Source organism: Struthio camelus, chromosome Z (genome assembly GCF_040807025.1).
Source record: "Struthio camelus isolate bStrCam1 chromosome Z, bStrCam1.hap1, whole genome shotgun sequence".
NCBI classification, from domain to species: Eukaryota; Metazoa; Chordata; class Aves; order Struthioniformes; family Struthionidae; genus Struthio; species Struthio camelus.
The window spans coordinates 28,701,648-28,726,109 of NC_090982.1; the positions used below are offsets into that span (position 1 = coordinate 28,701,648).

Genomic DNA, 24,462 nt, shown 5'->3' on the forward strand with positions numbered 1-24,462 from the left:
CTCTGCAGAGCTGCTTTCCAGCAGGTCATCCTCCAGCCTGTACTGGTGCATGGGGTTATCTCTCCCTAGGTGCAGAACTCTGCACTTCCCTTTATTTACATTTGTTAGTGTTTCCAAATTATCGCATATATTCTCATTTGACTCAAATTTCAATAAAAATCTCCCTAAGTATCTCAAATATCAAGAACTCTCAATGAATGGCCATCACTGAAGATGCTGATTTAGTGGTTTTGCCCAGCATCATCTCAGAGGCTTCAGAGGAAAGAGAACGATGGAATTTAGTTCTCTATCCTGGAAATCTCCTTTCTTCACCTAGAGACCACCTCTTCTGCTCCTTAAGGTCTGCCTAACTTCTGCAACTAACGTGGATGAGGTTTAACCAGTGCAAGCTGTTACCATATTACCCTGATTCATTTCTGGGACAATATTGCTAATGCAATGGGTGAAAATAAATAATTAAAAAAGTAAAATATTACATGACAAAAGAGGCATTTTCCATTACTTAAAATCAAGACCAAATTTTAGCACTTTGCCCACAAGAATAACAAAGGATGATGCCTAATGTTAAAGCAACCTTCTGCCCAAATTAAAATACTTACACCAGATTACAGAATTTGCTGGTTGTTCAACCTCGCAGACAAGAAATACTCCCACCTCAACACACTTTACAGTAAGTTATTTTAACATAGACAAAACAACATATTTTTCCATACCCTCCTTCTTAGAAATGGTAAAATAATTTGTTTTCAAACTGGAAGATGAAACAAGATTTTGTGCGAGTACTGGAAACACTGAAGCTTGGGCCACTCCAGATTTGTAACCTGTATTCCCCAAAGCCTATCAGTCCCACATCCCCACCTAATCCGAGTCTCTGCCTTTCATCCGGCAAACCGTCTTCATGAATGCTGAAGGAATCTCATACTTTTGAGACCTCTGAATCTCTAGCAAGGTACAAGCTTGTCCGAAATTAGCCGAGGTACTCAAGGAAAGGAAAGAGGACTGACAGATAGAAAGTACGGCCACATCATTTTTTAAGTTATTGTGTTAAGAAAACAGGCAAACAGCATCATGGTATTAATGTTACCAACATAACACAAAGTAGTCCACAGTCTGTGGACTACTTCAGACTAAATTATTAGAGTGTACAAGACTTAAATAGTCCAGTGTAAGGTCAAATATCGGGAGATCTTTTGTCCAAACTTGACATCCACAAATCCATGGGCCCCGATGGGATGCACCCACGAGTGCTGAGGGAGCTGGCGGATGTTATCGCTAGGCCTCTCTCCATCATCTTTGAAAGGTCCTGGAGATCAGGAGAGGTGCCTGAGGACTGGAAGAAAGCCAATGTCACGCCAGTCTTCAAAAAGGGCAAGAAGGAGGAGCCAGGAAACTACAGGCCTGTCAGCCTCACCTCCATCCCGGGAAAGGTGATGGAACAGCTCATCCTGGAGGTCATCACTAAGCATCTGGAGGACAAGAAGGTGATCAGGAGTAGTCAGCATGGATTCACCAAAGGGAAATCATGCTTGACCAATCTGATAGCCTTCTATGACAGAATGACTGGCTGGGTAGATGAGGGCAGAGCAGTGGATGTTGTCTCCCTGGACTTCAGCAAGGCTTTGGACACTGTCTCCCATCACATCCTCCTAGGTAAGCTCAGGAAGTGTGGGTTGGATGAGTGGACGGTGAGGTGGCTTGAGAACTGGCTGGATGGCCGAGCTCAGAGGGTTGTGGTGAATGGCGCAGAGTCAAGTTGGAGGCCTGTGGCTAGTGGTGTCCCCCAGGGGTCAGTCCTGGGCCCAGTCTTGTTCAATATATTCATCAATGACCTGGAGGAAGGGACAGAGTGCACCCTCAGCAAGTTTGCTGATGATACTAAACTGGGGGGAGAGGCTGACACACCAGAAGGCTGTGCTGCCATTCAGAGGGACCTGGACAGGCTGGAGAGGTGGGCGGAGAGGAACCTCATGAAGTTCAACAAAGGCAAGTGCAAGGTCCTGCACCTAGGCAGGAATAATCCCATGCACCAGTACAGGCTGGGGACTGACCTGTTGGAAAGTAGCTCTGCCGAGAAGGACCTGGGAGTGCTGGTGGACAACAAGTTAAACATGAGCCAGCAGTGTGCCCTTGTGGCCAAGAAGGCCAATGGGATCCTAGGGTGCATTAGGCAGAGTGTTGCCAGCAGGTCGAGGGAGGTGATCCTGCCCCTCTATTCAGCCCTGGTGAGGCCTCACCTGGAGTACTGTGTCCAGTTCTGGGCTCCCCAGTACAAGAGAGACATGGCACTCCTGGAGAGAGTCCAGCGGAGGGCTACCAAGATGATTAGAGGGCTGGAGCACCTCCCCTATGAAGAAAGACTGCAAGAGCTGGGCCTGTTCAGCCTGGAGAAGAGAAGATTGAGAGGGGATCTCATGAATGTGTACAAGTATCTGAAGGGGGAGTGTCAAGAGGATGGGGCCAGCCTCTTCTCCGTGGTGCCCAGCAACAGGACAAGAGGCAATGGGCAGAAACTGAACCACAGGAAGTTCCATCTGAACCTGAGAAAAAACTTCTTCACTGTGAGGGTGACAGAGCATTGGAACAGGTTGCCCAGAGGGGTGGTGGAGTCTCCTTCGCTGGAGATATTCAAAACCCGTCTGGATGTGATCCTGGGCAATATGCTCTAGGTGACCCTGCTTGAGCAGGGAGGTTGGACGAGATGATCTCCAGAGGTCCCTTCCAACCTAAACGATTCTGTGATTCTGTGATTCTGTGAATTATGGGGTATTGATGACTGTAGCCACCACATTCAGAGACGGACAGGCCCTTATAAACATTAATTAAAATATACATCCCAGACATCATTTCACATGCACAAACAGATTAAAAAGGCATGCAACGAACAAACCTCACCTGGAGTACTGCTGATGTACAATTTCCATTGATATTTGTGAGAGCTTTAGCTAAATAAAAACAGTGTAAATTACATAGTCTAGTGAGTTTTACTTAAAGTAAAGCTTAGAGACTAAAACAGTCATTCTCTTTATTTAAATTGCAACAAAACAGTGGTAATTGCATTTGAAAAAGGGTAATAAAACTGTTGGGATACTTTATTTTGAACATACGGTCATGGTTCTAATAAGCACAAGAGGTTGTATAACATATCTTAAATAACATATACTAAAAATTTTTAAAAATATTACAAGATTGCTTTCAGTTCATGTAAGATCTGATAAATATGAATGTGAAAATGAATAAAATATAAGGTCATCAGCAAGTCACCCTGTTTTATGAACTTTGATCATGTAATAGAGGTTGCATTTGTTTCTCAGATGTGAGTGGAGATGGAATTCAAGATAAGATATTAATCATAATTAAACTGACTATGACAGGTCTATGGTGACAAATTCTTAACGACCACAAAGAATGCTTATCCATAATGAACTGCTTCACTCATTAATTTCCTCATTAAGAGGGCCTTCACTTAATAAGTTCAGTAAAAAGTTGATATAATATTGTATTTGTATTCTCTTCTTATCAATTTCCACTTCAGTGGTATATTATTCAGAAAATGAAATAAATCATTTAAAACATATAATTGCTTGTATATATTCATATACTAATTCCCTAAGCGATGCTGTGTTTATAAGTTGTCAGTATGCATATTAATTTGTCATACCCACCAACCTCATGTTCATTTATTTACTACTAGCCCTTGAAAAGCAGATTAAAAAGCACATGCTGCCCCTTCTTTGAAAGTTTTATTAAAGTCAAGTAGGCCAAATGGTATATTCCAATTGAATCCTGCTGGTTGTCAGGACTTGAAAATTACTAATTACAGTTCTAAGTGACTTAATATGTTTGTATGCATGATTATTTATGAATACACGTTAAGTGCCGCATAAAATGATACTTTCTCATTTCAATATTAAAACCTATTAATTGTTCAGTATGTACAGGTTCATATGAACTTGTTGAAAATCATTAATTTACTGAAATGTGTGTCATATCAATTAAATCTGGTAATGGCCTTGTGCAGAATAAACAAAAAATGAACTTAAAATGATAAGTGCCTTCCTTTCCCTCCTCTTTCTACTCCTCCCTCCTTCTCACCACAAACCAGACCCTTCTATATAGCTATATTACTTTTACCCAGAGAAGTTCGCAGTGGCTAAGCTTCTGTTTCCCGGCTCACACACTGCACATTAGTAAGGACAAAAGTATTTTGTTCCTGCCTTTCCCTCAAATTAGACTTTTTATCAGAAGTTGAAAGGGCATCCAAGAGAAGAGGTAACCCTCTGCTGCTTTTTGCTCTAGCAGCAGAAAAAATAGCTGATAGCAAGTAAACAGTGGCTTTACAGATCTTACATATATCCTTTGTGTGCAGTGCTAGAGTCTGAGCCTAAAGAAGAATTCAAGAATAAATTTTAAAACTGTTTAGTTTAAATGAGGCTGTTAAAAGATAAGTGTCCGACAACAAATTTTCTCTGTAAATCTGAAACCCTAGAGCTAATCACATATGTGCATAGAGATGTGACTGTAGTGTACAGCAGAACTGGAAGAAAGTTTGTTTCCTGGACCCATTCAAAACCTTCAAGACTAGCTTTCTTTCCAGTGAATCATTGCTCAGAAAAAGGCCATGATATAATATTTTTTTTTTTTTTTGCCATTAGTCCCACTGCCAGGAGGGATTTTTCCCTAGCAACTGAATAAGAGGTCCTAAGGAAGGAATGTGGTGTACACCCAGGAGCGGTTTGAGGTTGGACAATGTTATAAAGCAGTAGAAAAGAAGTGATTTATGGAAATAAAAGAAAAATGTAGGGAATTGAGGGCTGACTCTGATATGCCTTTCTGAGTATTACTGGCACTGTACCCGTGGAAAATAAGGCAGACGGGTTTCTGCCTCTGCAGTCTCTGAGGAATGAACAAAAATGCATTTGTGAGTATTCTCCTAAATAAGTTATTTTGAGCTGCTTTGATAAGATTCATGACCTTTTTGAAGATAAAATTCACCAATTTGCAAAAATAGAGGTGAGTTGTGACACTGTTGTAACCACGCAGACTAGGAAGAGCTGGCCCCAAGGACCTTTACGCATCCTGTGACCCTAATATTTCACCACTCTTGAGCATGGTAATTTCTGTTCTTTCTCTGTGAGTATCTTTATGATCTGTATTAAGTAATTCTTTAACAGGGTATTTCTTTATCAGGGTTATGTACAGTAATAGATGTAGATAAAAAACAATTAACATAAAATATATAAAGTAAGATTTTTACATTAAGAGAGGAGTAAGCCATAAAAACTAACCTTGCAGAAGTTACTGGGTTTGTTGTCCTAAAGACAAATGATCAGCCTTAGTTGTTTGCACAAGAACAGATTTGATGGAGAGTCCTAATCCTAAAGCTGCTTTAACTACTTTTACATATCTGAAAACAGAATTTACCAAACTGATTCTTACATCTTCAACAGATAACTACTCACTGCTGCTCTAGACAAACGATAAATGCATTGTGCTGCAGTTGCAAAGACATCCAGATTATAAACGTTTCAGGTATTCTCTCTAAATTGGAGGTCACTGCAAAAAGATGTTAAGATAATAAATCTATCGTATAAACATATTCTCCTGGCACCCAGCAGGAGCCCGCTTGGGATCATTTATCTCCAGTTCATTATCTTGTCTGCATTATTCAGCAGCCTAGTTCATGCTCAATGGGCTTCAAACAACTTTTAACAGCTGAAGTCTTCCTCAGCTATGACTTATACTCTCCCTTTGCAATAAAAAGTTGAAAATCACTTCAATAGCTATGATGAATTAATCTCATAGTTCAGTTTTTCTTATTTGGAACTAGGAATGTTCAACTTCTAATTAGCTAACGTAAGTGGCAAGTTTCCATTTAATCCTCATTACATTCACATGTGAATAGCAGTTGTTAATTCAAAAGACGTGACGCACCCTTGATATATATGTTCTTAAAATAATCGTGACAAATTGTAAATATTTTATGTATAAAGATTTCTCTATAGAAACTCATTTATATATTCTGAAATAAAATTAAATCAAATTGTGACATATTTTGTTGAAATGAAACTCCAAACAAGAGTAAAGTTTCATTTGCATATATTCATAAATTATTCGTATGTAAGAGACTATTTATAAATCTACAGGATTATGTGGTAGATGATATACTCCTGAACTGCAACCAGGATATATTTCAATCTATAGGTGTTAAAGAGATCTGTAATATTGACTTCTTAATTCCTGCAGTTCCAAAGATGCTTCTTGACAGCTGTTGGATTATATTGTTCATTTCAACATTAATTTATGCAATGGAGTCGCTTGCTAAATGAACTTTTGCTACAGGATGGAAGGTTTAGGACTGTAGCAGTTTGTAGGCTAGAAGATACATATATTTGTCTTGAATTTATGAATGAATTTCTTTCTCCTTGTCCTAGGGAAAGCGGATTTAAATAAATCTGAATTCCATATAGCTGAATTAGGAAGGCATTTCTCAATCTGAAATTCCACAGCTTCCAGACTTTTTTTTCTTGAGATGGAATGAAATACATTCTTGCATTGGAAATAGCTAGAATCCCGACGCACTAAATTCGTACTTCCACACAAGCATACTTTCAAAGTAAATACATAGATTTCCATGCATTCAACAGCGTAAAGTTAGTTCAGGAAAAAAAACAGGATTAATACAAATTTATTTCTAATCTGGGTATTTGCCATAGATTCTAAGACAAGCAAGATTTGCATCAGATAGCAATCATGTCTCTCCTTATTGTTGTATACTGTCATGTCTGGGTGTTTGATCTATTATTATCAAATCTTTTCGCTGTAATTGGATCCTTGGTGAAATGATTTGATAAGTACATAAAAGCACTAGAGACTATATAAATCCATTCAAAAAATAGCCGTTTGGCTATTTGTCACATGGGAGACTCTAGACAAATGTAAGAAAAGGTAAGCATTCTTTTGTTTCCTCTGAGTTTGAATGACAACTATGCCATAACTGAATGAAGACTGTAACACAAATATTCAGACTTTGGAAGATGGACAGAGTATTAAATGTGCTTAGATATCTGTGTTAAATTTATCACATGCTTATCATTGCATGCTTCATCTTAAGGCTTCGCTGCCAGGGAAGAATACATTCTGTAGTCCAAAAGTAGCGTCAGCAAATGTGTTATTTCATAACATTCTGTATTTCAGCATCAACAAATGCAAAGTTGATTAACTAGAGGTTGTAAATGAACCAAAAAAAGTGTTTTTTTGTAAGCAAAATTAGTTGGTATAATAGAAAGGAAAAAGCACACAGTTGTATTCTGGCATGCTGGTTTACAAGAACTGCCAAGACTGCATGCAAACACAGAATGGAGGTAAAAATTAAATACGCAGAAGAGCCAGTGAGGGTAGCTGAGGGGCCCATCAAACACCAGCTATTTCTTCCTATGCATTTTTTACAGTCAAACACTGAACTTCATAACAAGTGCTGGGACAACAGTACTGACAAGTCTGAAAAGTAGAAGTGCTATGAAATAAAAGGATTTTGCAAAGAAATAGGCCCTCTCCCTTTTTCATTAAGGCGTTTTCCACCAGCATAACTTCTCTCAGGGTGTCATTCAGTAGTCTGACCACACTATGATCCTCCTACAAAGTTAGTAGTTGAAATTTCCACTTCTGTTTCCATTCTAAAATATGTGAAAAGGAACAAGATAGTCAAAAAAGGCTTTTGCATTGAAAAGTAGGATCAGTCAAAACATTGTGTTGCGCTCTGTCTCAAGTCTACCTGAAAATGAGTTAGTGAAATGTGTAAACTCTGCAGTGGTATTGTGTCCCAACCCCAGAAGGCGACATCCATACTGAAGCTACAGATAACTTAACAGACTTACAGAGGTGAATTCCACTCATGCTCTTAAACCCAGCTTGAATACCTAGCAGCACACAGAGAGAAAAGAGCCCAAACAGAAAGAAACGAAGAAAGATATTTGAAGAACAGACCCAGAAAATGGGGGAAAATAAATCAGAAATATTGTAGACAATACGTGGCCAATAGCTGAGGAAGTCTCAGTCTATTTTACGCTCTGTGAAGGCATGATTTTCAGCACACTAAGTGTAATTGTCTGCTGGCTTACAACAGATCTTTGATGAAATGTGGGCAATCAATATGTATTTCAAATGAGAAGGGTATGTTATTAAAGACCTGACAAACGTAAGCCCTGGCTTTAAAACACGTTTGGGCTTCAAACCTGAAACTTCCTCTTGCACCAGACATCCTGGGAAAAAAGCAGAAGCTAAAAAAATGTACTAATTGTAAACTCCAGCACTATTTCTTAAAGTCTTCCTCCAAGCTGAGATAGATTCTGTATCAGGAAAATCTAGAAGTGTTTTAATACTGGTTAAAGGGGCTACAAGTTTTTAGTACTTTTTTAGGCTGTCTTTTATAATCTTTTAGAATAGTGCTGCTACGGAAGTTCAGTCAACTAATTCCAATGTGACTAACATGCATTTAATGGAATATTAATATCTTACAACAATTTTAAAAACGTATTTTCAATTTCAGTTTCAATTTCTTTTCAAAATTGTAGACGTGTTTGTCTCAGGTTACTGCATAGAAAAAACCAGTTTACTGCATAGAAGCCTTTGAATAACATATGAATTCAGAGCTGTGTTGCCTTGGTTTCTATCATAATCTCCCCACTGATTAAGCAATCCAGTGAGAAACTGTGATATTACCGCAGTGAATCACTCTCAAGAGGATTTACATTCCCCTGTGTACCAAGAAATTAATTTGAATGGGATTATAAAACACTTTGGAAGAGAATACTAATGGAAATGATAGAAAAGGGAAATCGGAAAATAGAAGAAAGAGAGAAAAATGACGAAACATTACTTGAGATGAGAATTCATCACTCATATAGTCAAGAAACCAATCCAGATGCTCTCGTGCTTCAATAATTTGCATTTATTATGTGATTTTCTTTTCTGCTAGAGGCAATATGCCTTCAAAATCAAGGTCTAATTTTTATATTTAATTTTTAATTTATAAAGTTATTGTAAAAAGTTGCTGATCCTCAAAAACAAATACTGCAGTGCTAGGGCAGCAGTGCCAGCAGTTGAAGAAGAGACATTCTTCGGTCAAAGGTTGGTAAAGAGGAAGACCATAGCAGCTGTAGAGAGACAAATGCAATCACACAAGGAGTTATCAGCTTTATGAACTGAGGAGTCTTGACACTACTTGACATTCATTCTCAATTACTAAGCTCAGGTTTCTCCCATTGATTGAACAGCTCTACAAAATACCTCAAGTAAATGAGTGGATTTTGTGTATCCATCACAATGTAAGTAGCGTGCTTCACCTCTTCAAAAGAAGCTGAGCTAGCCGACAAAGCACTAAACGCTAATTTATATTTGATGGCAGCCATAGGCTATTGGAAACGTACTTTTCCACTACTTTTCAGACGCTCAGCTTTGAAGAAAGCACTCACTGTTTTATGGCAGTAATGAAGCAATTAATAATAAAAAAGACATTTAACATGGCTATCTACAGTAGCAGACCACTAAAAGTGTTAATTGCCTTCTTTCGCATTTCTTCCAGTTATCACTCCAAGCAGACTTGTTCAGAGGGCAAATTACATTGTGCAAAAAATGGTGTGTAAAAACAGATATTCTTAGAGCTGCATATTTATTTGGGGTAATGGGTTTATTTAAAATCATGGCTATAGTCTATCGATATCACTAGGAAACTAGTGAAATTTCTTGTGGAACTCACCAGTCACTTGATGAACCAGAAATTCAAACGATTAAAACAGTTGGTCTAACAGAAAAGTTACATGATTGTTTCTATCTAAATTCTGTTTTCTACCTAATTTGTACCTGATTCAGAAAGGTCATTAGAATCTTGCAGGAACGATTGCAAAGGCTATGCAACTTCCTGAACTAAATTTAATTTTGCAAATATATTGTACCTCATTTTCAATAGTATTTAATGACTAACCGACAGGTAGGAATAGTAATTCATTTTCTTTGCAGATCAACTTCGTATCATTGATAGGTGACACTTTCATTTAAGATATTTCCACATTTGTGCTTCTCAAAGCACGGATTCTGCATTTTGTTACAAAGGACAAGTTTTGCCCTTCTTTTCACTTCTCTTCCCTTTGCATGGAGGAAAGGATTAAAGAGCTGTTACAGATTTCACTATACAGCAGCTTCACAGCATTTTCTTCAGAAGGAAGTAGCGCAGACTCTGGAACATGCTGCTGCAACACAAAACAAAATATTGTATAGCTTCAGCTGTTGCAGTTTTTCAGTTTCTTTACATCACTGTATGACTGTGGGACTGAGTGCATTGGGCTGATGCTACAGTAGAACTAAGGAGTTAATACTGAGTGACAATTTTTAACATTTATCTGGTAAGTGGAATATCAGCAACTGCAAGATAAGCAAATCAAATGTTAGGAATTAATAGCAAAGAAATACAGGACAGCATCATTATGTCACTGATAAACATCTTTTACGTCACTGCAGAAGTATATGGCCCACCAGCACGTTGAACAGATAAACTGGAAAAAAGTATAAGAAGTCAATGAGGGTAATCAAAGTTATGCGATGGTTTTGTTTGAGTAGAAACTACACAGATTAAGATACTTCAGGCTGGTAATGAAACAGATGAAGTGAAATACAATGAAGGCCTTTAAAACCATTACCAGCTTCCAAGTGATTTTTGGTGACTATTAAAGCTTATATCAAAGCATCTTCATTACAGTTCTTCAAACTGTAACTCTTCAAAAGATGCTAATATTAGAAAAGTAACATTCAATAACACATAATATTTCTTATATTTTCCCAGCTTTTCTCTGATCCACTCTTACTAAGTAGGAAGCACCTTTTCCTTCTGCAACTTCAGCCAGATCTGCTGAGTCACCTACTTGAAGCTAAACATGATTTCCAAAAAGGATTTTAAATTATTGCAGTCAGTTGCTGTGGGCAAGCATGCTATTCTAATAAGGAAGTGCAGAGAGTATAGTCTGTATTTACTCCTTCCTTTGTACAAATTGACATTATGTATAAAGCCCAAGTTATAATCTACCAATTGAGCCTTAAACCTCCAACACCTCTACTTGCCTGTTCATTGTTCAAGTCCCAAGCTGGGTTCCCGTTGCCTCTGCAGGATTAGAAATAGGCTGGTACCCTGAGGAGAATTAGTCCTCACTTTTAGGTGTTCTTAGTAATCTCCTTTAGATGTCAATCTCTGCTACCCTTTTCTCCAGCTACTCTGGAATCAACATGTAAGGTATCTTCCGGCCACTCCAGAATCAACATATATTCTGTCCTCATTAACACTTTCAATTGTTGATAAGTTTATTTAGAAATACCCTCTTTCTTCCAAACATGTGCTAGGGAAAGCTTCAGAGGTGAGAGTAAGTGAACAGCTATCATTATACATGCAGTTTTATATTATCAGGGAATGTATTGGCCAACTCACTGCATTATTTGTTTGGCATATGCACACTGACAACCCTTCACAGCATTAGTCTTTTCAAATGGATAAATCTGTTTGAAATGGATTAGCCTTCTTACTTCCCTGTGTAGGAATAATGGTATTGATGCAAATGCAAATCAGCTCTTTTCTGTTACATTCAACATTCAAAGCAAATACTTGCATTACAAAGGATATCACTTTGCTCTGAAGGTGTGAAGTGGTTTAGTGGTAAAAAATTCTAGTCAATGCTTGCTGCCATCTTCTGGTTTTACAAAAACCCACAAACCTATTTTTAAAAAGCCTTTCCTTCAAGCCAGGCTCTTCATCTGGAATAGATACAAAATGAAATAGTCTATTATTTAAAAAATCTGCTACTCAGTTTCATAGCAATGTTTATATTTGAGAAGTGTTAGTTTACATAAAGTATACATAAAGGAGTTATGATAAAATTAAAAAAAAAAGAGTCTGGATAAAATAGTTACAATGGAATTACGTTCCATAGATACCAAAAAAAAAAATATATTTTCTTTTTTTTCCTGACACTACCTGAACATTTTCAGTTTAAGTTACCAGAGATATAGATTATAGTGTACTATATAATGCCCTATATGTAATATAGAGTGCAATATATATAATGATACATATTCCTATTGATGCATTGTGTGCTATGTTTTTACACTACATAGATATTTTTTGTTTGTATAAAAATAGATGCTTCAGTAAAGGATTAGAAAGTCAGAATACCTTCTGGGCTTACGCCCTATTGATACTGGGAGCACGTTGTGCTTTTGGACACCAGAAATCAGCTTTAATGCAATACAGAAAGAAGCAGGAGGGAACATTACGAGAATTCTAAAGCAACTTCTGGAGGACAAATCAACAGGAAAGCAGCAAAGATATAAAATGACTTTCTAATTCTTTCAATGGGATACAAAGCTGTAAATACTGAGGCCCTAAACAGCAAAATACATATCAGTGGCACAAATATCTGCAGGCTAGCTCGAAATGAGCTAGGTCCAGAAGACAAACAGCACCTTTATTTCTAGGAGGAGAAGTCAAGAAGCCTGCACGTACAACCAACCTAATGCTCTGGTAATCTGAAATGGGTGCATGATGCCATACCACAGTTCATGGTCGTGTTGTTTTCTCTAGCATGGTGATCACTGCAGACATGCCCAGTTCTGTTCGAAAATAACGTTTTCACCCTTAAACCACTTGCGTCTCAGTGCTCAGAGATTAAGCACTCTCCTCTCCACGTGCATGCATCTATTAAATACCCATGAAGTCCGTAAAATTACTGTTATCCTGTTGCCTATGCCTTTAAACTTCTATGGTTCCCCTGCTGGGACGCAAAAAGCTCCCTAAAGTAGAAGTGGTTTTGATGCAGTTCACTGTCTGAAGTACGAGCCTATCTGGCTGGCTGCCTAGAGCTAGCGGCTTACCTCTGATCAACCTAGATAAATGGCAAAACCCAAACTGCATGTGATGCCACAGTACTTCAGTTCAGTTCCTAAGTGCCCTTTCTTTAATGCTGATGTAACTCTAAATAATGGACAGTGGGCCTGCGGCTATGTCTTGAGGAGGATTTCAGTAGGCACCAAGGCAGGTAGAGATCAGAAGTTACAAGGTTGAGCAGAGCAACCTTCATTTATCTATGATAAGCTACAGCTTAGGCATTTTTAAAGACTTATTCTTTCAACTACAAAGACTTATCCAGAGGAAGTAACACTTGGAACATAGACAATTTCATAAGCAGATGACCTTTATGGGAGTTCTGGTCCTCGTTACACACATTTTTTCCCCCTAGGGTTTAGGAGACTGTAGATGAATAAGCTGTAATTCAGTATAAGAAAAAATAAGTGAAGAAATCGCTAGACAGAATTCTACAGCATATTTCCAGAGATAAACCAGAAGAGTTTATCATGAATCTCAGTCTGTTCGTTCAATAGTTGACAACAGTTGTCCAGGTGACAAACCTGCACCAAGTTTTAGCACTTCCATTCCTCTGCTTCAAACAATTAAGGAGAGAAAGTCTGCAATATAATAACAAGATGCACGACAGCTTTTCTTAAAGCTGTGCACTTTTAACAATGGGTGCACCCCATTATCACTCTTAGAATCTTTAAGACTGACTCACTTATAGCAGACATTTAAGTTGTAACTTTATAGTGTATTTCATGAAATGTGCTTAAGTTATAGTTTAGATCTTTTTAGGACTATACTTCATCAAAATAAAAATATGCAATTGTTCATGCCTTATTGTAGGCATGAACAGGCCAGAATATAGGATTTTCTCAGAAATGGCACGCTGACTGGGCAGTGTAGTGTCTTGTCTTTGGAGTTTCACTTTTAGCAAACCAATAAATGCATACAAATAAGGAAACCAAGCAGTTTTCTTTATTTTCATTTGAACTGAAAATCTGGATTGCAACATGCAATGTACCATAACTTAGCTTTTGATGTAAATTTTATTGTCTAGACTAGCATTTGTGAAGGGTTTGTGTGAATAAATAAGAAGTTAAACACTTTTTTTCCACTGAGATAAGTTAGTTCTTGAGAAAGAACGATGACTGGGGAAGGGAATAAGCAGGCTAGAAAAAGCACCATTTTGTTTGTCAGGGGCAGGTGGTTCCGGTAGCTTTATCAAATAGCAAGGGATAAAGCTCAAACAAGCTGTACATGCAGACTTTGCGGTGGGCCTCTGCTCCTCCGTTTTACTTCACTATATTTCCTACATGGCCCTCATATCTCTCATCACTGATGAGTTGCATTCAGGCCTCACCGGTATTTCCTGAAGAGTTATTAGCCACAAGTTATCAACTGCTTTTGTGCATTTTCACTCTGCTCTAGTGCTTTTCTCATGTAATTTTCATTAGGCCACTAGGGCTAGGTGGTTTAAAATGTATTGGGCTTTAGTGTCATGTGGATTTTAATTACAGAAATCCATCAACTCCTTGAATTACAGCACAACTGCCCGTATATTTTTCTCCTATGAGAAAACTCATAGAAGAACTATTTGAAGCAAAAATGCCACTTGGGCCACGGAGTCTTATCTTCATCTACAGGTGGAGAGCAAATAACAATGTAGAAAGACTATGAAGTGAGACATAGCAATAATGGCACTAGTCCCTCCAGAGTGTAAGGAGCTGCGCAAGTGAATTCCCCATTGCAGCATGGGAAGTAACTGTCCATGTCCAAATGGTACTTCAAAGAACTCCTCTGCCAGGGCCTCCCTACAGATTACAATATGAATAAACTTCTAAAAGGGGAGTCAAATGCACCATTACTCCCTAGAACTTTTAAAAATTACTCTCAATGTGTGTACTGGCTTCCTTACCTTGCAGATAGAGATAAATCTAGTTAGAATGCCTTATACCTTGGCAAGAAGGTCTAGCTTCTTTTGTAGGACTTTCATCTGTGCTACCTTAGGATAATGGAGACAGGAGAGGTCACATAGACTTGCTCTGCCTGCTTCCATAGAGAGCTGATCCACTCGCTACTAGATGATTGCTGCCCTGCCAGGAGCGTTTTCCAAAGGCCAGTACCACCTGAAATACAACTGTCTTCGTGTTGTAAGTATTTAGCTTTACTTTGTGCATAGTCCTAGTGATTTATTTGACTTTAAAAAGTGACACAAAAATCCTTCAAATTCTTCATGTTAATTGTAATTATCTTGTCGGGAATACTCTGCTAGAAAACACATGTCTGTATCAGAACTATGCTGAGAAGTATACGCAAATCCACTAGATGGTGCTGTCTCTGTCATTTAACAAAGAAGGCTCTTCAGCTAAAACTCTGAATATCCTTAAAATTAATAGCTAAATTGCTCATTCACTCTGATCCGTGAAATCCTGTCAGGAAAAACCTCAAAAGTTAGGTTCATTGTCAAGAGGTTCGATTATAGTTAAGGCTCCCCACTAGTACTTGGGCTTTGCCCTATTCCTGAATTTTCAAGCCACTCTCATTTTTTCCATATGTAGTCCTGCCTTTTAATGTATGCTTTTAACATATTCCTGTGTTCCACGATATATGGGAAATTTAAAAACAGAAATACTAAAAAATAATTCCAGTAATACACTCTTCATAAGGAGAAGTTTTATCTTTGATTAAGCCAATAGATATGGATGCAAAAATATTCAGTCACACAACCTGTCCTTTGGATCAGCCACCATACACTTGCTTTCTCTCTTGTCTCCCTCCCTACTTTTTCCCACACCAAAAATCCCCAAAGAGATATGCATTTAGCAGACTAATCAGTCCTACAGGCTGCATCTAGCCTACAAACTGCCATTTGACCTTCAGCACTAGGCCTGTACAGCTGCAACTGCACAAGTGTATTTTTTGACCAATGTTCACGGTAAAATAGAAGTGTGAATGCAGCATAAAAGCATTGCCTTCATTGAGGGCTAGTGCTTAGGGCTTAATTAAAACACAAATAAGGTATTCAACAACTATACAGCAAACTATAAATAGGAGCAAACTGCCTACACAGATGTGCTGTGCAGGTCACGCAGTGTAGTGTGGGTATTTGTCTTTACAATAGAGTAGAAATGTGCATTGCTGTTGGACAAACAGAGGTGTGCTTCACTTGTAAAAGCCAGGAAGAAAGCAAAAGATAAGGATGGCGTATAATTTCTGTGAAGCAATTCCTAAAAATGGAAAGAAAGAATATCTATCTGCCATTTGTGTCAAAAACAGGCGAGGGTTATACAAAAGAGCAGGTAGAGCAAGCATCAATATTCTGACCAGTTCTGTCAACAGCATTTGTATCATATGATTAATTTTATTAATATTGGTTCCTCTTGCGTAAATCTGTCATGCCAAATAGAAATCATTTGCATTCCCAGCATTATGAAGAGCCATACTGGGGGCCCTGAGGTCATTTCTGCTGAAATTAGTGACAATACTTCTGTGTACTTGCTGATAGGAGGATCAGTTGCAATAGCACTACTGCTGCTCTTCTGAAAAGAGACAGCAACAACAAATCCTATCACAAAACCTGTAGCTGTTTGGGAAGCCAACTCTTAGTTGCTGTCTGAAGTGATGGAGCCATTTGGGAAGGGCCAGTTTTAAGGCGAGCTGGTAAAATCACTGCATTTTTTCATGTTTCTGATTTCAAATGGAATGGTCTCTTGTGATATACATTTTTTAAACTGCAAATCTTTTAAAGCTACTTTTTTGAAAGAACTATTGTTATTATTAACAAATTTTTCAATTTTTGTCTGTCTGAACTGATTTTATTCAACCCATGGTAATCCACAGGTTTAAAACTGTACATCAGCATGGCCCATATTTTATCTTTATAGGTATGTGGTTAAAGAGCCTCTGTCTCACTGTCCTTTCAGATCTTTTTCTCTAGGCTTGCTTTCAGTCTGGTAACTTTCTGTAGCGTCTCAATTTGCAACAAATTCTGCACAATCCCCTCAAACAAAAAAATCTCTCCTTCCATTACTTATGAAACCTGGTCTGCTCTGAGAAACAGAGTTAAGCTACAAAAGTTATGGAAACTGCTAGAATTAGAATTATTTTTCCAGACAATAAGGTAGGTACTAAATGTAAATTAAAATATTTTAAGATTAAATTTAAGTCATTTTAATATAATATTTAAACTCCTGTCTAAAGTGAGGGTTTAACCTTTAATCTTTTATCAATATTTTAGGAATGAAAAATCAAAGAAATGAAAGACATTTTTAACTTCAATAAATTATATTAATTATAAAAATAACCCAAGATCCCATGATGCAGGATATAAGCAAATATTCATTAATATAGCTAAGCATAAAATATATCTTAAACTGTGTGTTTATCTACCTTTTATGTCACTACCAATACAAATGACATATTATGTGTATATAGTTTATTGAAAAAACTATAATTGCAGGAAACATATATGGGTTTAATCCTAATACACTTGTTTGAAATAAAGCAGATCCTGATCTGCTGGGAACATCAGCAATACATTCAAGTTTTGCTCAAATGGAAGATAGTGCGGCTTTACTAAAATTAAACTTCTCCATGAGCAGTATTTCCTTTGATCAGTTTATCGATCTTGATTAAAATTAGAACTTTATTCAGGATGTCTTGTTGCCTGAAGAGCATTTCCATGAGTCAAGAAAAACAAGGAAGTATAACAAAGTATGCTCAGTGTGCCCTGATTTAAATTCATCCTGCCAACAGTGCCGCATCAGCATTTCCAGCTGGTAAGGCAAATGTGTATTATTTTCATATGCAAATATAGCATTTCTAATCCTATTTTTCCTTCAATGTCATGTTGTTTTTCATTGTTTATGAGCAATTTACCAAAATTAAAAAAAGCAAATGTTTGAAATGCCATGAAAGTTATATTTATTTAAAGGAAATAATAGGAGAGTACCTATAATGTTAAGTATAGTTCTGCACCAGTTCTCTTAATTAACTAGAAGACCTGTCAGTATGCCAAATAACATATTGGAAAAACACTATTTTGTCTACTGCTTTGTTAGATCACACTTTCATTTAGTGTATGTTCTACTGACAGACCATTACGTGTCCTTTTTTCTAATTCACGCAATCTGCTTCAATTACTTCAATGGAAAGAAAAATAGAACTTCAAAATAGTCATTATTTCTCCTGATTTTTCACAATTGTTTCTCTTGTTTTTCCCAGACCATTTCGAAATAGGTTCATATCAACTCTTCAAATAGTTATGTGGAGAATTAAAACAAATCAATGAAATAAGCCCACTTAATGAAAATCAAACACTTTCAGCTAACAAAGATTGTTCACAGGGCAGGAGCTTGAAATTGCCAAGAAATGTCTTGACTCCAGAAAAGAATTCTAGATTCGTTATTCCTCCAGAACTATTAAGACTAATGAATGCGGTAAGAACCTGGCCGATATACCCAACCTCTACAGGGATGTCCTATGCTAATGAAAAAAAATATTGAGTATTTTCCGAAAGCCTCATTTCTGGATTCTGAAACCAAAACTATAATTAATAGCAATCATGATGACAATGTTCAATTATCAAACTATCAAAATAAAACCAAAAGTATGGAAAACATCAACATAAATGGTAAACCACATATTGAATCACATAGATTCTTTGGATCATATGGAAACTTCAAAGGAAGTATCTATGAAACCTGTTTCAAGCAGCTATGTGTAGAAACTACCCTGAATTCACATGAAACAGGTAACACCTACAATATACCCTTAAAAGAGAGTACTAGTCATTATGAAAGAAAAACTTTCCTCTGTTCTCTGTTTATGAAGAAGTCAGCTTTAGGATCCTCTCTGGTTAAAATTCTTAATCACTAGACCTTATCAAATTGTACCTGCAAAACGACATCCAAGAAGTCCTTGGGAAACAACTCTGATTCTTCTCTAGGTGAATTCTTGTCTCCAGGCAGCAATTCCAAGTCCTTGATAAAGTTTCCAGATTCATGCCCTACGCTGCTTTAGTGCTCCAGCATTATCTCTTGATTTCATCCCGTGTAAGAAAGTACTGCAAAAAGAGAATATAGCGCAGCTTGACAGAAGAGGCATGCTCAGGCTAGCTACTGAATATAATTCAGGTAACGCAAATCTTAGCGTCTGTGTGATTGTAGCTGAAGAGCTTTATGGTAACGCATTTAAAGCAAACTTGTAACCTGTAGTATAGTCATGTCTCTAATCCCAGGGAAAATCCAAAAGGAGCAAAGTGCTCCTTTCATCAAAATTTTTATTTTTAACGAGGATTTCTTTTTTCATGGAATGATGAAAAGAAATCTTAACGGTTTTGTCAGTTACAGTTCTTAATAAAGGAACTGCCATGAAAATTGACATAGTTTTAGACAAAAAAGTCGTCCCCCTCTTGGAATTATTTGATTCTCAATGTTTTAAATGATGTATCTACAGCAGGTTTTTTGTGCCAGAAAAATTGTAAGAGGATTGCAAATTAGTTGTAATAAGGTAGCACCATCAGCTAGTGGGAATAATGATGAGTAAGGAACTTAATCAGGACTTTAGACTTTCGTATTTTAAAATAATGTTTGTAACAGAAATAATTACATCTATATATTATTACTTCAAATATTGTAGTCATAAATCTCATTTTATGGCTCTTATGCTGTCTGCAATACATAGAAACATATATCCAAGTTATGTTGTCAAATGTCTGTAAGATCGTTTATTGATCTTACAGGGAATGGTGACAGCTGAAGCAGAAAGCATAAACTTCTTGCATTCTAATACCAGCAGATGAGATCTGTCTGTGCAAACAATTAAATATTACTCTTATCCCACTCTGGATGACTCTACATCTAAAATCTCCTGCGCCCGTACTCCCTTGTTTCTAGGTGCTTACAGTAAAAGAATGCAGAAGGAATATAAGTGGCTTGAAATAGCATCCTTGGTATCACAGACAGCAACTTATGCATTTCTCTCCTTTTGCCATATGGCAGCTCTTTGGTTAATGAAGGAACCTGCTACTTTGTAGTCTTTTCTCTGTTAATCATTTACATGTAGGGGCAGATTTTTACAGTCATTTAGGCACCTAAAAATTGATAATTGATGGTATTAAAGTGACCAATAGCAACTCATAATTCCTGCCAAGAGATGCAGGAAGAGAGAGCAGTTCACATCTTACAAGGGATAAGCCAGAGTTGACACTGTTAGGGATCTGGTGAATTAAACTTAACAATCTCAATCCTACTTCCCCCGAGCTAATGTGTTCAGAGGCCTAATGGACTTTTACGATTTCTGTGTTGCCAAACTGCCAGAATGGCAGGATGATGTCTTTGATGAGGTCAAGAAGAATGTAATTATTCTCCAGCTTGTTCCTGGAACTGTAAGGATTAGGTTTAAAATTAAGTTAAAAAGTTTCTTGATAAACAATTCCCTGAGTTTTTATAGCATGCCATGACAACAAGGAAATTTCAGGAGTGTTTTTGTCTCCGAGTTCCAGAGATTTTAAGCTCAGGGCTGACTAAGGACTTTGTACTTACTTGAATAAGATTACTACACTTTTCAGTAGTTACTATTTTGCTGCTTGTACGGTTGATGTAGTTTAGGATAAGTATATATTTCACCTTGTCCTGAGGAAAAGGTTGTGCCAGTACAGCAAATAAATTGTTGCAGCATGAGTCAGCTGATTCTGAAGATTTGAAATCAATGTGGCTCTGAAAGGTTCAGAAATAAGGCATTCCGGTGGTGTGTGGTTTCACTGCAGGTATATGAATGCATTCTAAAATATCTCATGAAATAATTAATGAATTTTGACTTCGTTCCTAGACCAATGGAATTCCAGTTTTGGGCCACACTAAGTAAGTTCATAGACCATCTCGTTTTATTCACCACCCTTCTTATTTCTTCGAGCCAATGCCACTGTGAAAGCACTATCTGCAACATGGATGAAACACTGAGCATTGCTGTATTTATGAACGTGAACATAAATGGATTGGTGGCAGTATGCCTGAAGTTATGTGATATCATTAGACCCCAGAAACTAGAAGTTTGTGAGGAGGATAAAAGCAACCATAATTTTTTTTTTCCTGTGAACAGGTTCACTCACTGGACCCCCAATATGGGACTCAAGAGAGGTGTCAGCAATTGCCTTGTGGCAGAGGATAGCACTGTACCCTGAAGGTGAGCAGATGTCCTGGCAGACCTTCGAGATGCTGAGTCATTTCTGTCGAAATCTGAGCAGTGTTCACCCAGCAGTCAGCAGTAAACTATCCTGCTTTGGCACAGAGAAGTCTGTGGCCTCCTGGCTTAGCTTGAACTACGAGCTAGAAGCCCAGAAATCTGGTTGCTAATATTCAGCCAGTTGTTAAAATAGTTTTGCTATGGGTAAATCTGAATGTTCCTGGAGTTGATGTAATGAATCCGTGAAGCGCCGTTAAGAATAGTGAGATCTCTGATTATAAAGTTGGGAAAAAAGGAGAAGATTATTAATGGAATTCTATGGGGACACACAGAACACCAGTTTGAGTGGAAAATCACTGTCCACATGGCTCTGATTTTATCACATTGCACATAGATAGAGTTCTCACATTTCTGTTAGGAAAATCATAGGGAGAAATTCTGGTTCATGCGCTTGGACAGATGGTCAGCAGATACACGACTGTTTCATGAACTTTGTTCCTTACTTCTCAGCTACTGCTCCAGCTGGGCTTGAAACTCCCCTGCACCTGCTGGTGCTAGTGAGCTGAGGGGCTGAAGAGGGATGAGGACTGAACCCCATTGCCTTGGTAAATCTGTGAATGCTACAGATTTTTAATTATATTGAGGTTGCTAGTAGGAAGGAATCATATGCCTATCCACGGCCTTCCAACACTAGACCTAGTAGTTCATGAACAGTAAAGAGTTTTTCTCAGTGGGGCTTCAAGGACTAGCTGACTGCTGTGGAAGATTCCCCATTTTTTGTACAGGGGAAAGAAAGGCAGGATCCATCCTACCAAAATCTTTCTTAATAGCAACAAAGTGTAAATTTTATCCTGCTGATTTATATTGTCAGCTAATCTAAGATACCTGTGTTCCCCTGACATAAGAATGCCTTTTGCAAAATATCTAAATAAGACAAAGGGACTTTTTAACTGTACCCCCAGGAGCTGCAGACTGTCAAAACAAAGTTAATTCTGAAAAATGGCCAGCAGAACACAGAAGATGCATGTTGCCAAAGCCCAGCTTAGGGAGAGTACGTGGACAAGAGTGGAAAATAAACATTTCTAACAACTGGATATTAATGACTAAATAAAAAAGGTATGTGACTCAGGCACATAAGAATATGTGCTCACACTTTTCTCTAGGGACAGCTGACAAGAAATATATTTGGCTTTGCGCAAAACATTTATAAAAAGATTGCTACATAAATGTTCTCATGCATGTGTATTACTGCATAGACTCAGTTACACTTGAAGCGTGCAAGTTGCTGATAGCATTTTGGTTTTGCTATTAAAATGTCAACATTAGTTGCTTCTAATGCACTGTTTATTTTTATGTTGTTACTGTTTTTATTATTATGAAATCGCTGCCTCGCAAGAGAAAAAGGAGTTAAAACTGGCAATTATAAATACAGAAATCGTCACTTCTTTAAGCAATACGTAGCAAACTTGGAAAGAAGCTAAGTGCCAAAATGATGGTATGCTTTTCCCTTATCTATTATCCTTCTTCAGTCTCTCTCTGTGCTGATAAACAAAGAACAACAACAATGATGTTCATGGGAAAGTGTTCTTCCTCAAATCAAGCTACTTCTTTATAAACAATTACATTCTGCATGTTGCAGGGAGGCGAGATATCAATGAAGTAGCAGGTTGTGAGTAAGCAAATATACACCACAGTAGAAGGAACGGTCAGGAAAGAGCAGGTTATGTGGTATGTAGCATTGTCTTATTACTATAAAAAGCAATGAACAAGCATATAATCTCTGACAGTCTTCCCCTTCCTATCCCCCCGTGGATTAAAACATTCTAATTAAAATGGTTTAATTTAGTACATTAGATACCAAAGTTCAGTGACAGAAAGGATTATAAATTTAAGAAAATTCTCATGATTGAACATGTAGCTATTATATTCTGAGAAACTTGTAGTCTGAACTAAAAAAAAAAAAAGCTCTTTTCTGATACAGAATAACTATAATCTCAACATTTGTCTGATAATTGATCTTTCAAGAATCCCAAAGCACAGCTAAAACCAGATATGAACTGATCTTTCATTTAAACGTTAGGGCCTAGTTAAAAATCAGTATTCGATAATATTACTGAGCTCCTGGGTTTTTTTTCTTTGAACCTGTGAGATTTACAGTCTGTGTTTCATAACCATTTTGGCATGACTCCTTGTTCACTGCTCATGGATCTATCTCTCAGGAGTCTTTCTTCCTAAATCTACTTGCAATACACATCAAATTAACACATTTAGTGTGTTAGGTCTTCTTTTTTTTTTTTTTTTTTTTTAACTATTTCCAACTTTAGTTGCTTTCTATCACAATGTCTTTACAAGCATAAGCAGAAATGAATCCCCTACAGAAGTCTGTCTTCTAAATTTATTCCCTATTCTTCAGTCTTTGAGAAGCAGATGAAGAATAACGCTCTCTTCTACATGACAAAACTTCTCCAAACATATTTTTGAAGCTTAAGAAACTTCAGGGTTGTATTTAATTCACTCTTGGTAGGAAATAAAAGAACAAAAGAAATAACAATGTCCTTTTTCCACCTTAGAAACCATTTGAGCAATAAGAACTCGTAATTCCTGCCAACAGATATTAGCAAGAGAGAGTTCATATCTAACAAGAGACAAGCTGCAGCTGACATTGTTCCAGTAGCTTTTTTTCTCTTTCAGAAACATTACTAAGCACGATTCATTATTACTTACATTTGCATTTCCACGAGGTTTAAAATCGTTTCACTTTAATCAGTTGCTGACAAACATCTTCAGTGGTAAGTGTCAGGGGCAAAAAAAACACCTTAATTTTCCCTGTGGTCAGGGCATGCTATAAAAATTCTGGGGTTGCTTATCAATAAAGTAACTCAATTTTAAACCCTGCAGTTCCAGGAACAACCTAGAGAATAATTACATTCTTCCTGCCATCATCAAATAAATGTGTTCTGGTGGCTTGGCTAAACAAAAATCTTTTAAGTGCAGTAGGCCTGTGAACACATTCACTCAGGGTAAACATGACCCAGATTTTCAGGTGTTACTCAGCAGATCCCCAACCAGCGAACTGCATAGCAGTCAGCTGCTTTGGAGGAATATCTGAAATTCAGTTTGCTTTAGTCATACTGCTAATATTAGTTCAACCACTTTCAAACAGCCAGAAGATTAACAACTTCGGTATTTACCTAGCCTGGGGGAAAAAAAATACGATCTTTCCTCAAAAAAGTGTATTGACTAGCACACTTAAGCTCCCCAGGAAAAGCAACTTGATGCCTGAAAAGAAGTGGGAACTAGCCAGCGGCGAAACACTCTAGGAAACCTTACGTAACGACCACGGCCAACCGCCTCAGCGACCCCCACCCACCCGCCGCCAGGGCTGCGCG

At 37.6% G+C, this 24,462-nt stretch overlaps 1 long non-coding RNA gene across 2 annotated transcripts; it reads right to left on the minus strand.

Moving 5' to 3' along the window:
* Positions 1 to 9,008: 9,008 nt before the first annotated feature.
* LOC104143886 (uncharacterized) lies at positions 9,009 to 24,349 on the minus strand. 2 transcript variants are annotated; one of them, XR_011137847.1, is made up of 4 exons: positions 23,798 to 24,349; positions 18,784 to 18,953; positions 9,980 to 10,244; positions 9,009 to 9,152 (listed from the first exon to the last, which is right to left on the minus strand). It is a non-coding gene; the product is annotated as an uncharacterized lncRNA (long non-coding RNA). The 2 variants fall into 2 exon arrangements; XR_693995.2 differs by having other exon boundaries at positions 9,009 to 10,244.
* Positions 24,350 to 24,462: the final 113 nt, after the last annotated feature.